We start from the raw sequence: 15,951 nt of genomic DNA on the forward strand, positions 1-15,951 counted from the left end.
GGACGAACACAACACCCCCCACCACCACCACTATCTCCCACCCACCCCGCTCAACTTCCCCAGATTCTATAGCATCCCAAAGGTACACAAACCGGAAGTACCCCCCAGACCCATAGTCTCTCTCCCAGGCACATCAACACACAGGTTAGCCCAGGAATTACAACGATGACTAAAGCACCTCGTGCAACTCAACCCACTCAGCCTAGGAGTTCCCCAAATCCCTCCAAGGCATTAGAATAGACAAGGACAAAACCATGGTATCCTTTTGACGTTACCGCCCTATTCACATCAATCAACATACCACTTTAGCAAAGAAACACTAGCCAAACTACTAAAGGAACCGAACCCAAATAACACCATCTCCACAGAGAACATGTTGAAATTACTGGACCCAACTCCTTTTTGAGGAGTTTTAAAAGCATTCTAGGCCGTACTCACAGGGTCAGGGATTGCAGCCACCGAGACTAGTGCAAGATCCTCCACAACCCCACACCAGAACCACAGCCTATGATTAGAGCTGGAAGGGTTCAGGGTGAACCCAAAGCATGCACAGGTGGGCCAGCAGGAAGGGAAATCCCTCGGGCTGACTGTGCAGGCAGGAGAGAGAGAGTAAAGACTGGACTCCGCACTGAGGGCACGCACCAGGCCGGCACACTGGCCAAGAAAGGGCCCCAAACAAGTACTTGCTGGGAACAGAGTGGCTCGGGCCGCATAGCAGCAGCCCAGGAGAGAGGGGGAGCAAAGGGCGGGGTGCAAGAGTAGCAGTGGCCCCTGACCTGAAGACGGTCCAGGCGCAGGATCCCATCCTTAATCGTCTCCTGAGAAAACTGGGTGGGGGCGGGGGGGGGGAAGGTACACAGCCTGTATGATGTAATAAGGCAGCCAGGTAGGGTGGGACACAATAAAGGGGCTGGCAACCAGGCAGTGGCCCTGGGTGCTGGGAAACCCCCAGGGAAATCCCCAGTCCCACAGGCTACTGGTTTTGGGCAGGTGAACTGCCTCACAGGGCAGGTTAGGCCACCTATAGTTTGGGACTTGGGAGGTGCCCCAAAAATGGGGACACTGGTCCCCAGCAGCAGGAAGCCAGGCAGCAGCCCTGGGATGGGGAGAACCCGCAGGAAAGACCACAGGCCAGGCAGCAGCCACCAGCACTGAGGAGGTCCCGGGTAAACGACACGGTCCCACTGGCCGCAGGGCTGGGGTCAGCCAAGACACCGTCAGACAAGGTTAGCCCGCCCATAGTTTGAGACTTGGGAGGACCCTCCGTGAGAAAGGGGGAACACTGCGATGAGCCTCCGAACCCTAAAGCCGAAGATGCCGTGGTTCCTAGTACGCTGGTTGACCAGAAGGCACAGAATCATCAGATTGTAGCCTGGCCGCCCGGAGACGGGTGGCATTGAACAGCTTGAATATATATATATAATTCAGTGTAGGGTTTTTTTGGGTTTTGTTTAGGGCTAAGGTTTGTGTGATATGTAGGATTTTGGGCTGTTTTAATATGGAGCTGAGCCTGAGCACGGCTGAAGGGCTAGGCTGTGTTTGTGTTCAGGACTGTCAAATGGACAAGGTTTTCACTGCTGAGTTGCCCAAACAGGAGGGGAGCGGGTGAGTCCCAGTGGTAAGGGGGATATTTCACTAGATGTGTGTCCTGCCACCCCCAGGGGACCAGGATACGGTTTGATACTCTGAGGGGGAGTGATATTACTAGGCCATGCACGATAAAGCTTAAAATGAAGACTCATCAGTGTGATTCCCACAGGAGACATAACGACTGCTGGAGATGTTACAAAAGGTTCCACGAGCTAGAATTTGGGGAACGCAAATCAAACCGACACGTACACACCAAATGCATTAGAGGACGCTAACCCAAAGTGAGGAGCAATTGGAGGGCACAGTGAACATGTGTAAAATGTATTTACTTTTTGAATCTGATGTCCCATATGTACACTGTACCAGTACGTTTTGATGATTTTCTGTAATCCTGCCTTATGTTTTCCTTTTTCGGTGGGCCGTGCACTGTCTTGGAGGGACAAAATAATTGTGCGTGGGGTTAGGTAATCTGGGGAGTTGGCTTTTAGCTCCACCCAAGATGATATTCCAGTATGTGGAGTATCAAAAGGGGGATATGTGAGATGGGGCAAAAATCCCCATCAGTTGTTGGACATACCCTGGAGTTAAAACCCTCTGAAGGCAGAAGTTGTGGGAATTATATTATATCTGATTAAAGTCACTGGAACTCCAGAAACCATGGGCTGCAACTGAGCCAGGAAGAGGCTGGCTGGGACAGACTGGGGAATATACAAACCCAAGGGCAGATGCCTAGAACAGGGGTTAGCTAACTGAAGCTAAAGGAAGACCTCCATTCATGCCTCGGCTAAAAGCAGTGCAAGCCAGTCTGCAGGAAACTAACAACTTCAACAATTTCAGACCCTTTGGAGCCGACACAGGTATCAACCCCTTCAATTCCAAATCAGTGCTCAGGCATAAAGTTACTGAACTTTCCGCACCATTGTGCTACATGAACACCTGTTTCACCTTGGATTTTAAAAAAAGCCTTCACACCACTACGCGAACTGAACAGATACTCATCCAAGGGAAATGCCTGGACTTTCCAAACCCATCAAAACATTCACCTCAATTGAAAAACTATTCACGCCAACTCCAGTGGTCAGGAAGCCCACTCAGCCCCGAGAGGAGGAACAATAGCTCAACAGAGCTATTGCACGGTGATAACGGAGCCCACTGTCTGTATAACTGCTGGCCCTGATCTGGGACAGAGAGAGAGCCATCCCCGCAGCTACCAACAGAAGAGGGATCCCAGATAGCTACTCTCCCGAGAACTATCTGCACAGCTATCTCCCTGAAACCTAGGGCTGTTTTGTACCAGGGGAACCAACGGCATTTGACCACGACCAGCAAATCTGACAACCGATATCCTCTGAAAACCACTGACACCACTGATAAGGCCCCGACTCATCCTGAGGTGAAAACCAGCTCATAAAACCACCACAAAATAAGAAAACCCAAGTTCTCAAACTGGACTTAACAACACCATCCGAAGTCTTCAGTGAAGCACTGGCGACGACAAGTGGGAATGGCCAGCTGTATTTCAAAATCGTGTTTATCCCCATTGGTGAGCCTATTTCCTTCAGATCCAAAGTATCCAATCTAACTAGCAGGGAGGGGAAGATGGGTTGGTGACAGTGCACGGCACCACTAAGTCAGGAAGTCTGATTAAAATGTCTGTGTTTGAATCTACTGTTTAGTTTCTACTGGTAATTAGCCTGTGTTAAGTTAATAACTGATAGTGAAACTGACCCTGTTTTGAATTTGCCTTTTTAACTCTTGTAGTTTTATTCACCTTTGTTTTATTTCCCTGTTTATTACTTTTTTGTCTTTTTCTATTCTTGTGATTACTCACCTTTGCATTTAATAAATGCAGAGATTCTTTGTCCTGAAACACCTGTCCACTGCCTTCTTCATTTCACATTCCTAAATTAAGTCCAGTGTCAGAACCAGGGATCTGGAGGATCCCTGAAAATCAGCAGATCACTTATCGTAAACCAGAATCCCTACACATGGATCCAACCTAAACTATGGATCCGATACATGGACGACACTTTATTCATCATTTTAAAAAAAAACTAAACTAGAAGAAACACACTAATATATAAACAACATTTTCATTGGCATCAAATTTACCAGAGAAGAAGAAAAGAACAAACGGCTTCCATTCCTGGATGTGATGGCAGAATGCAGGGCCAACAGGGAATTTCTGACCAAGATATACAGAAAGGCCACACACCAGTCCTACATTTCAATGGTAAACCACCCCAACACCCACAAATAGTTGCGTGAAAACACTATTCAAACGAGCCACAGGACAGTGCAGCAATCCAGAGCTATGCCAAAATGAAGAAGAATACCTACACCAAGTATTTAGAGACAACAGATACCTGAACAGCTGGGTCTGACCAATGCGTGTCACACAAAAAACAACAGGAAGATACAGTACTCCCCGACACACTTGTCACATTACTATACAGCAAAAATGTATCTGAACTGACCACAAGACTCCTACGGCCACTGGGCAGAGTGGCACACAAACCTACATCAACCCTACACCAACTGCTAACAAGAACCAAAAGACCCCTTATCCACTATGGACACAACCGAGGTAGTATACAAGATTCCATGCAAGGACTGCGACAAACATTACATTGGATAGACAGGAAGAAAACTGGCTACGAGAATACATGAACACCAACTAGCAACAAAAAGACACATACATACAGAAAAGGAGAACCATTGGTTCGATTGGGACAATGTCAGTATTCTAGGACAAGCCAAGCAGAGACAGGCCTGGTCCTCCACCAAGAAGGCTATCAATAAACACAGAATTAGACCCTATATGCACACCACTGCAAAGAAAAACTGGAAATGAGGTAATCCACTCCAACGGATCCCAGAGTTTAAATAGTAAGCAGGAAAATACAACAACGCTTCATTAGAGGCAGGGTAATGAAACATCTGCAACCTAATGGACTAGCTCGGCAAGTGAACCAACCACAGATACTTTAAATCATTTTGTTATTATTTCAAGGTTTTCCTATTGAGATCAACCATTGAAATAAGGGGTCAGCACTGGCCAGTAAGTACTCCTATGTGGAAATCATTCAAGATACGTAAGAAAGAGGAAGGGGCAGTGTCATCAATTGTGGATGATATCATAAAATTCCAAGGATTTAACATAATCCCGCAATATCTTAATCTATCTGCTGTAGGAATCAACTCCAATTCACCTCCATTCATTAAATACTCCAAGTTATATCTCTGTGGCAATACCCTAAACTTAAATCAATACTTTTACAAATGCATGCATTTGAGATAGATCCCCTTACCCTTTGGGAGCCTGTGTTACATATTTGGATACATCTTGTGATTTTTTTTTTGGAATATTAATAATTCTGTAAATGTAACTAAAATACATAACATCACAGTACGTAAAAGCCAAAATCATTTCATTGGGCTGTATTGCCAAAATTTTATGGTGAAGTATTTTTTTTAAGCATCAATGGGCTGCTTATGAACAAGGGAGGCCAAGAGGCAGTACCAGACCAAGTTAGAGGCCCAGACTTACCAAACAGACTCACGCCGTCCGTGGCAAGGCCTAAATGATATTACGGGTTAGAAAGTGAAACAATGTAAGATAGTAGACGATGACATATTCCTCCCTGACATGCTCAATGCTTACTATGCTCGGTTTGAGCAGAATACCACTGGCATGGCGACATCTGTGCTGACAGCCCCAGACACACCTGTTCCCTCTGACACCACTTCAGAAGTCAGATCAATCTTCCTGGGAGTCAACCCAAGGAAAGCGACAGTCCCGGACCGTGACCTGGCCAAGCACTTGGATCCTGTGTGGACCAACTGGCAGAGGTATTCACTGATGGCTGGTAGGAGCGAGAGGTTGAAGACAAAGTCCCCACCTGCTTCAAGAAGATCACCGTCACCCCCGTAACACCAGAAAACACATGTGGTATGCCTTAATGACTACCGCCCAATAATTATGAAGTGCTTCAAGAGGCTGGTCATTGGTCCTTATCAACTCCAGTCTCCCAAACTGCCTTGATCACCTACAGTTTGCCAAGTGACATAACTGTACCAAAGAGGATGCCTTATCCCTAGCCCTGCACTCATCCTTGGAACATCTCGACAACAAAAACACCTACGTCAGACTCCTGCTCATTGACTACAGCTCCGCCTTCAATACTATTATCCCCTCCAGACTGATCTCAAAACTGTGTGACCTTGGTTTCAGCTCCACCCTCTGCAACTGAGATCTCAGCTTTCTGACCCAAAGGCTGCAATCAGTGAGGATAGGTAACTGCACCTCCTCCATAATAGCATTCAACACTGGAGCCCCCAAAAATGCATCCTCAGCCCCTTACTGTACTCCCTGTACACCTATGACTGTGTTGCCAAATTCCAAATTAATGCCATCTAAAAGTTAGCTGATGACACCACCATAGTGGGATGGATATGTAACAACAACAAGGCAAAATACAGAAGGTAGATGGGGGGCTTGGTGATGTGGTGCAATAAAAACAATCTGTCTCTCAATGTCAGGCAAAACTAAAGAACTGATCATCAACTTCAGAAAGAAAGGAGGAAAACACATCCCGATCGACATCAGCTGAATTGAGGTTGAGAGAGTGAAGAGCATCAAGTTCCTTGGAGTGGTGATAACCAACGATTTACCATGTAAATGCAACAGTCAAGAAGGCATAACAATGCCTCTTTTTCCTCAGGCAGCTCAGGAAATTTGGCATGTCCATAAAGTCCCTCACCAACTTCTGCAGATGCACCATTGAAAGAATACTGTCTGGGTGCATAATAGCCTGGTATGGCAACTGCTCTGCCCAGGACCGTAACAAACTACAGAAGGTGGTCTGCATAGCCCAGACCATTTTGCAACACAACCTTCCATCCATTGACTATATTTACATGGCCCACTGTGGAAAGGTGGCCCGGTGGCTCAGTGGTTAGCACTGCTGCCTCGGAGTGATAGGGACCTAGGTTCAATTCCACCCTTAGGCAACTGTCTCTGTGGAGTTTGCACATTCTCCCTGTGTCTGTGTGGTTTTCCTCCAGGTGCTCTGGTTTCCTCCTGCAGGCTAGGTGGATTGGCCATGCTAAAGTGTCTGGGTGGGATACTCTGAGGGTCAGTGTGGACTTGTTGGGCCAAAGGGGCCTGTTTCTATACTGTAGGGATTCTATGATCACCAAAGACCTAATGACTCCCTACAACCTCATCTGTCAGGCATAAGATACAGAAGGCTGAACACACACACAAGCAGGCTCAGGAACAGCTTCTTTATTGCTGTTATCAGACTGTTGAATGGACTCTAGCCTCAAGCATTGTAACCTGTATGTCTCTAAGTCTTTTTGATCTGTACATCCTTTGTTTTCTATGATCTGCCTGTACCAGTCATAAACAAAGCTTTTCACTGTATATCGGTACACGTGACAATAAAATCAAAATCAAATCAAACAAAAGTTTGAATTTTCTAACTGTGTATATTAATAGCTTGTGATTTTTTTTTAAAGTGGTTTAGTTACGAAAAAGTCTGTGGTTGTGTTCTCATTAATGATGCTTTAAATCATTTCACACCTGTAAAAATAAGACATGTAAATTGTAAATGAACCATTCCAACTCCAATCCGGTGACTGGATGTTAAGTATCTTTTCTCCTGGATAAATGATGCTCTGACTGATATTTTTGTTCTGGGTTCCCTCCCAATTTGCTGTACGCCAATTATCCGTCCCTCCTGTTAACAACATAAAAACACCATTTTCCTGCCCTTTTCAGTTCTGATAGATACTCATATTCAAAACATAACTTTGCTTCTTCCCCATTAGATGCTACCAGGCCTTCTGAGATTTTCCAGCATTTTCTCCTTTTTTTTAACATCACAAAATTATTTCCTTTGTCTGTTTTGTTTGTTTATTAGTGAATATTTAATTAAATAAATCTTAAATACTAGGACCCGAGCTAAGGACCATGAGGTTGAATCCTCAACTCCATGTTTCTAATAAGGAAAGTGTAAGCGCGCATATACAGGCATTATGACTCAAGAATAAACAACAATGTTCATATAATCCCTACAGTGTGGAAACAGGCCACCTGGCCCAACAAGTCCACATCGACCCTCCGAAGAGCATCCCATCCAGACCCACCCCCACAATATATCCCTGCAACCGTGCATTTCCTATGACCAATCCACCTAACCAACACACTATACACAATTTAGAACATAGAACAGTACGGCACACTACAGGCCCTTTGGCCCACAATGTTATGCCTACCTATTATCCTACTAAGATCAAACTATCCTGCATACCCTACATTATACTATCATCCATGTGCCTATTCAAGAATCGCTTAAAAGTGTCTAAAGTATCTGACTCAACTACCACTATTGGCAGCGCATTCCACACGCCACCACTCTCTGTGTAGAGAACCTACCTCTGATATCTCCCCTGTACCTTCCTCCAATCACCTTAAAATTATGCCCCTTCATAATAGCCATTTCCGCCCTGCGAAAAAGTCTCTGACTATCCAATCTATCTATGTCTTTCTATCTATGCCTTTCATCATCTTGTATACCTCTGTCAAATCACCTGTCATTCTTCTTCGCTGTGATGAAAAAACCCTAACTCCCTCAACCTTTCCTCATAAGACCTGCCCTCCAGTCCAGGCAGCATCCTGGTAAATCTCTGCTGCACCCTCTCCTAAAACTTCCACACCCTTCCAGTAATGAGGCAACCAGAACTGAACACAATATTCCAAGTGTGGTCTAACCAGGGTTTTACAGAGCTGCAGCATAACCTCATGGCTCTTAAACTCAATTCCCCTGCCAATGAAAGCCAACACACCATATGCCTTCTTTACAACCCTAAAGCATAGCCAATCCACCTAACCTGTACATGGAAACCCATGCAGACACAGGAGGAAGGTGCAAACTCCACGTTGACAGTTGCCTGAGGCTGGAATTGAACCTAGCACTGTGAGGCAGCAGTGCTAACCACTGAGCCATCGAGATCGCAGGTTTTGTCAATCTGGGATCATCGCAGGTATGGTTCCATGTTGTGAGCATCCTGATCATTTAATATTTTTACTTTGCTCCTACAGACTGTGCTGTCTTAGCAATCTACCAATGAACTCTTGTAACTCGCTCCCATAAGTATTGTAAATGCTGTCTAGAGCTATGCTGCTGGCAGCCCATTTAAAATATGAACTGATGTGATTGAATAAACTAAGTAAACACCCCTAAATTATACATTACTGGCTCTAATTTATAATGGGCTTTGAATCATAGTCTTCTAGAACTGAAATGCAGGATAGTCATGTGTATTTCAAAAACATTTATAAACTGAAGATGAATTATTTAAAATCATAGATTTTAGTCATTAAGTATAATTCCTGGAAAATGAATAACAATCAGATTAAACTTGACATCAACAACAAATAATGTCATTGCAGAGAATAGGAGTTTAAAAAATAAAATTAAAGTTCTTTCACAAAGCATCTGCAGTATGACAGATGAACCCAGTCATTCAAATAAAGGTGAATGATTTGGAGCTCCTCACCATTACAGTGTCAGGCGGCAGAAAAGTACACATTGGCAGAGAACTTGACCCTCTTTCTCCTACACACACCATACCACACATCTTAAACCACACACTTGACCCTTAAAGATTTATCTTCATAATCATGCTTGGGCCATGATTTGAGCACTCACGTAATACGATGAGTGAGTTCGTAGATGGATGGGAAGCTGTGGGCTCACTAGCCACCGCTGATACTTTACATGCCTCTACAGTGAGAACACACCTGGTGGAGACATTAAAATCTACACCATGGTTACAAGGTAACCAAAGTACACAATATCTCAAACTCAGCTGAAACGGTATCGTAGGAAGGATAGCTGTGATAGTAAAGGAGACCATAAGGGGACATGAGAAAGGAAAGAATCTGGCTTCCAGAGATTATAAAGAATTATTATGGGTAAAAATTAGAAATAGCAAGATTCAAAAAAACACTGGTGGGAGTGGTTTTAAAACTCCCTAACTCCAGTTATGCTATTGGAGACAACATCAAACAAGAAATTATTGGGGCTTGTAATAAACGTAAGAATGACTAAAAGGTTTATCTCAGGAAATAGATTAGAGCATGAGCGGAAGCTAGTTGGAAATGTAGGAACAGATAGCAAGATTGTCTACAGATATCTTAAAAAAAAAGATTAAATAATGTGACAAAAACAGAAGTTGCTGGAAAAGCTCAGCAGGTCTGGCAGCGTCTGTGAAGAGAAAATCAGAGTTAACGTTTTAGGTCTGGTGACCCTTCCTCAGAACTGTTCTGTGTCACCGGACTCAAAACGTTAACTCTATTTTCTCTTCACAGATGTTGCCAGACCTACTGAGCTTTGCCAGCAACTTCCGTTTTTGTTCCTGATTTACAGCATCCGCAGTTCTTTTGGTTTTCATTAAATAATGTGATTCTTAGTCGTCTGGAAAGTGAGAATAGAAAATTCACTGTAGATAATAAGGAAATAGCAGATGTAATGAAAAAATATTTTGCTGCTTTCCGCACTAAAAAGGAGACAAGAAACATCCCACTAATACCAATGAATCAGGAGATGAAGGAGGTGAGGAATCTTGGTGAAACTATAGTCACTAAGGAAGTGATACTAGGCAAACCGGAGCCTGGACACTATTTTTGGATCTGAGAAGAGTTGTTTATGGTAGCAGCCAATGTGATGACCAAGATGGTTTGTTGGGGTTGGCGTAAGGACATGGGAAAAGGTGTTCAGGCCCTAAAATTACTGAACTCAATATTGAGTCCTGAAGGCTGCAAGATCCCCAAGCGGAAAATGAAATACTGTTCTTCCAGTTTACACTGAGCTTCACTGGAGCACTGCAGCAAGCCCGAGACCCATGTGGATCTCCAGCTACGTTCCAAAGACTTATGAACCTGCATATCACTAATGTACTTAATTGTGTGCTTTACTTTGATAGCCTGTTTTTCACAAATTTTAGTATACATTAATATACTAAGAAGTGACCTTTTATAGAATTTTATAAAATCATGAGGAGCATGGATAGGCAAGGTGAATAGCCAAGGTCTTTTCTCCTAGGGTGGAGGAATACAAAACTAGAGGGCATGGGTTTAAGGTGAGAGGGGGAAGATTTAAAAAGCACCTGAGGAGTGATGTTTTCACTCAAAAGGTGATGCGCGTATGGCATGAGCTGCCAGTGGAAGTGGTGGAGGCAGTTAAAATTGCAACATCTAAAAGGCATCTGGATGGATATATGAATAGGAAGGTTTTCAAGGTTATGGGCCAAATGCTAGCAAATGGGATTTGGTCAGATTAGGATGCCTGGTCAGCGTGGATAAGTTGTACTGAAGATTCTGTTTCCATGCTGCATGAGTCTATGACTGCAATTGTTGTAGACTTTAATTTTTACATAGATTGGGAGCAGTCCAGAGGTGAGTTTCTAGAATGTTTTTATGGCAGTTTCTTGGAGCAATATGTTGAAGAACTGACTCAGAATAAATACATCTTAGATCAGGTATTGTGTCATTAATTTAATTGGCAATGTCATGGTAAAAGATCCATTGGGAAACAATAATCCTTTGAAATCCCTGTTAAACTTGAAAGTGACATACTGTAGTCACAGGGAAGAATCACAAACTTGAAAGTCAATTACATAGGTATGAGGGGAGGATTGGCAAAGGTTAACTGGATAAATAAACTAACAGTTATGACTGCCAGTCAATAACGGGAAGCCTTTCAAGAAACGTCTCAAATATTCAACAAAAGTACATTCCATTGAAAACAAGAACTCCGTAGCTCACTAAGGAAGCTAAGAATGTTATTAGATTAATAGAAGGTTATATTGCCAAAAAAAAAACAGTAAAAAGCCTGGAGGTTTTAGAAACTGGCAAAAAGGTGCAGGAAATTAATTTTAAAAAAAGGGAGAAAGTAGAATAGGAGAGTAAACTAGCCAGGAAATAATATCGAAAGTAAACACTGGTCTGTTAGAAGCAGACACAAAATAACTTACTATGGAGAATGAGAAAGTGGCAGAGGCATTGAACAAGTATTCTGTGTCTGTCCTCACAGTAGAAGACATGAGTTTCATTCCAAAAATAGACAGTAGGCTAGTGGCTAAAAGAATAAGGAAACTAATACCAACAGAAAAAAAGTATTCTAGAAATATAAGGAACTAAAATTCAACAAAGCTCTAGGGCCTAACAACCCATACTCCAGTATTCTATTGGGTGGCTGCGGAGATGGTAAATATGATAGCTATAGGTTTCTAAAATTCCTTAAATTTTGAGAAGGTCCCATCAGATTGGAAGTTGAAAAATGTTGTATTGCTTCAAGAAAAGAGTGAGAGAGAAAACATGGAACTGCAGGGCAGTTTGTCTGACATCCATGTAGTTGGGAAAACACTGGAACCTGTTGTTAAGGAAGTCTTAACGACGTTGGAGACTGAGGGGTGACCTTCTAGAGGTTTATAAAATCATGAGGGGCATGGATAGGATAAATAGACAAGGTATTTTCTCTGGGGTGGGGAAGCCCAAACTAGAGGGCATAGGTTTATGGTGAGAAAGGAAAGATTTAAAAAGGACCTAAGGGGCAACATTTTAACACAGAGGGTGGTGAGTTGTATGGAATGAGCTGCCAGAGGAATTGATGTAGACTGGTACAATTACAACATTTAAAAGGCATCTGGATGGGTATATAAATAGGAATGATTCGGAGGGATAATGCTGGCAAATGGAACTAGATTAATTTAGGATATCTGGTCGACATGGACAAGTTGGACCGAAGGGTCTGTTTCCATGCTGTATAGCTCTATGACTCTAATACACTTATCAAAAACATGTGACTGGAACAGATTAACAGAGTTTTACTCAAGGAAGTTTCTTTACAAATGTTTAAACATTTTTGAGGAAGTACCTGGGGCAAAAGTGAAATCAATAATGACGTATAGCTGGATTTGTAAATGACATTCAATAACGAGTCACACAAAAGGTTAATAAGCAAGTTCATAGAATCCCTACAGTGTGGAAACAGGCCATTTGGCTCAACAAGTCCACACCGCCCCTCCAAAGTGCATCCCACCCAGAACTACCCTCCTACCCTTTCCCTGTAACCCTAAGTTTCCCATGGCTAATCCACCTAATTTACACACTCCGGACAGTGTGGCAATTTAGCATGGCCAATCCACCTAATCCACACATTCTTTGGACTATGCGAGGAAACTGGAGCACCCAGTAGAAACCCATGCAGACATGGAGAGAATGTGCAAACTCTACATGGACGGTCACCTGAGGGTGGAATCAAACCCGGGTCCCTGTATCGGTGAGGCAGCAGTGCTAACCACTGTGCCACCATGCCAGGAAGCATAGATTCCTTCGAGCCGGATTGAACCACTGACCTAAGGATGATGGATTTACAACACACTACAGTCCTCTGCTCTACCAGCTGAGCTATTGAAGGAGAGCCCTAAGGGTCAAGAATTAAGGGTTTGTAATGTTAAGCATTTTATTAGCATGGATAGAAGATTGGATAATGGAGAAGAGGCTAAGTAAAAAGTCTTGTTGCAATTTTTGTACAGGGTTTTGTTGAGACTATCCAGGGCACTGTGTGCAGTTTTGGACTCAACATTTAAGAAAAGATCTATTGGTAGTACAGTGAAGGTTCACTAATTTAGGATTCTCCTATGATGAGAGGCTGACCAAATTGGATTGATATTGTTTGGAGTTTGTACGAATGAGTGGCATTCTCAAATATATGATGTTTTGACAGATCAGTATAGGTAGATGCTGAGAGAGTTTGTGCTGGTCTAGGAGTCTCAGAGTGTGGCGTTGCAGGCTTAGAATAAGGATCATTTAGCCCAACATTAGCCATTATCATATTGAAGGTGGCGCAGGTTCAAGAAAATGCGTTGCCTACTCCTCATGTTTCATTTATGCCTATGTTCTTATATCTCTTGAAAATTTGACTTCATTGTTTATTGCATAGTTCCAGCTGTGGTTACCATTGCATTAAATAAACCAATAAAAAAAAATCTGCATTTTCTTCATAGCCAAGTTTCAGTAGGCAAATGTAAGAGAAAGAAGCCAGTGTGAGTTGTTGATTGTTGCATGCTTTATGGTTTGATAGGAAGATCAATTTTTTATTGTAATTTTGAGCACTTACAAGCAGAACATTGACCAAAACAGTTTTTAACAGCAATGAATTATGTCATAGAATTTAGAATAGACTGTATATAGTGGAAGTCGGAAATAAAATGAATATCGTGGAAGTGTGCAGTGGGTGCTTCAGTGTCTGATAAGAGAACCACGTTATTGTTGTCAGAAGAGATATATTATAGGAAGTCTGCCTTGCTATTGGATCTCTGTACCAAAGCTCTTTTCAGATGCTAATGTTCTTTACAGCATTTTCTGTATGTGCCTTCGAATTGCAGTAGGTCAACATCTAGGGTAAGCTGCTTTCTTCAGGAGATAGTTAAAGTTAATTTATTCTCAATCAATTTATTCAGTGATAATTTGCAATTCTCAATAATTACAAAGATCATATCAACTGCAAATGGTAAATAAAACTGTACTTTGAAATAAACACTGAGCTATTGTAGATATCTATGTATTCATTCAGAAAGTTTGGCTATTAACCTTGTTATAGATGTTTACAAAATCATGAAGAGCATGGATAGCGTGAACAGCCAAGGCCTTTTCCCTAAGATAGAGGAGTCAAAAGCTAGAGAGCATAGGATTAAGGTGAGAGGGGAAAGATTTAAAAGGGACCTGAGGCGCAACGTTTTCACACAGAGGGTGGTGCACGTATGGAACGGGCTGCCAGAGGAAGTGATGGAGGCTGGTACAATTACAACATTTAAAAGACATCTTGATAGGTTAATGAATAAGAAAGATATGGGCCAAATGCTGACAAATGGGATTAGGTCAGATTGAGATGACTGGTAGGCAAGCACGAATTGGGCCAAAGGGTCCGTTTATTGCTGTATGTTTCTATGACTATTATTTAGTCTTCAGTCTTGGACGGTAAACGCCCTTTGGACAATTTTTTTTTATTTTGTTCTCCGGATAGGCAATTCTGTCAAGGCCACATTTGTATCCCATCTCTAATTGTCTTGAGCAGATAGTTGGGCCAGCTCCTTGAAACCAACAATTCACCTAATGGTGGTCCTCTTATATGACTGTTGGGAAACAAATTCCAGGGTATCAACCAGCAATGATGAAACATGTTACAAATGTTGAATATGTCAACTTAGAGCATGCAGATATTGATGGTGTTTCCAGAGCATTGCTGTTATGCTTCTTGGGCAGTTGGAGTTATGGTGGGAGGGTGACTATTGCAGTAATTCAAAAAAATTGCTGCACTCATCCCATGGGTCAGATTTACTAAATTCACAGAGGGCCAATGTTGATATTAAATTCAGTGGCTCAATGCTGATTGACCTACTTTGCCCTGTATGATATGAAGTTTTTCAGTGTTCCAGTAATACCCATTCAAATATGAACATTTGATTAGGCTCCTAATTTTTGTCTCATGTTGGAGGAGATGTTTGGTGGAGCTTAGAGGGGAGAAATTAAAAGGATAATCAGTCATTATGTATAGCCACCCTGTAACTTGCAACAGTAACCGTTGATGTGAATGTACATTTTGAAAAGTTAAATTTCTGGCCAGTGATGATCACTAGTATATTAATGTAATTCATTAATTCTAGCAATGGGAACCTAGGTGATGGCAGTGCCATTGAAGGACAGGAAATAGAGTTGGATTTTCTATCTTTTAGAGTCTGAAATTATCTGTTATTCATATGGTGAGTGTTCCTTGTCATTCATATATGAAAAATTGTTAATGGGAATGTGAGCATTGCTGGCTAGGCCACCATTTATTGTCCATTTTTAGTTGCCCCTAAGAGAGTAATGAGGAGCTGCCTTCCTGAACCACTGCAGTCCTTGGGACACAGGAATGCCCATGGTGCTGTTGGGGCATAGCTCCAGGATTTTAACCCAATGACAGTGAAGGAGCACTGAAATAGTTTCAAGTCAAGGTAGTGAGTGGCTTGGAGTACTGCCCTTACTCTTTTTAAGTGATCAAGGTGATCAGTTTTGGAAGGTGCTATCAAAGGTGCCATGGTGAGTTACTTTGGTGGCATCTTGTAAATGATGCACATTGCTGTCACTGTGTCAGTGATGAACAAAGTGAATATTGAAGTTGTTGGAAAGGATGCCAGTCAAATGAGTTGCTTTATCCTGGATTTCTTCACTATGGTTGTAATTGCATCTATCCAAGAAAAGTAGACAGTATTACTTGAATCAGAGATAGTAGGAACTGCAGATGCTGG

This window comes from Rhincodon typus, chromosome 12, assembly GCF_021869965.1.
Source record: "Rhincodon typus isolate 14 chromosome 12, sRhiTyp1.1, whole genome shotgun sequence".
NCBI classification, from domain to species: Eukaryota; Metazoa; Chordata; class Chondrichthyes; order Orectolobiformes; family Rhincodontidae; genus Rhincodon; species Rhincodon typus.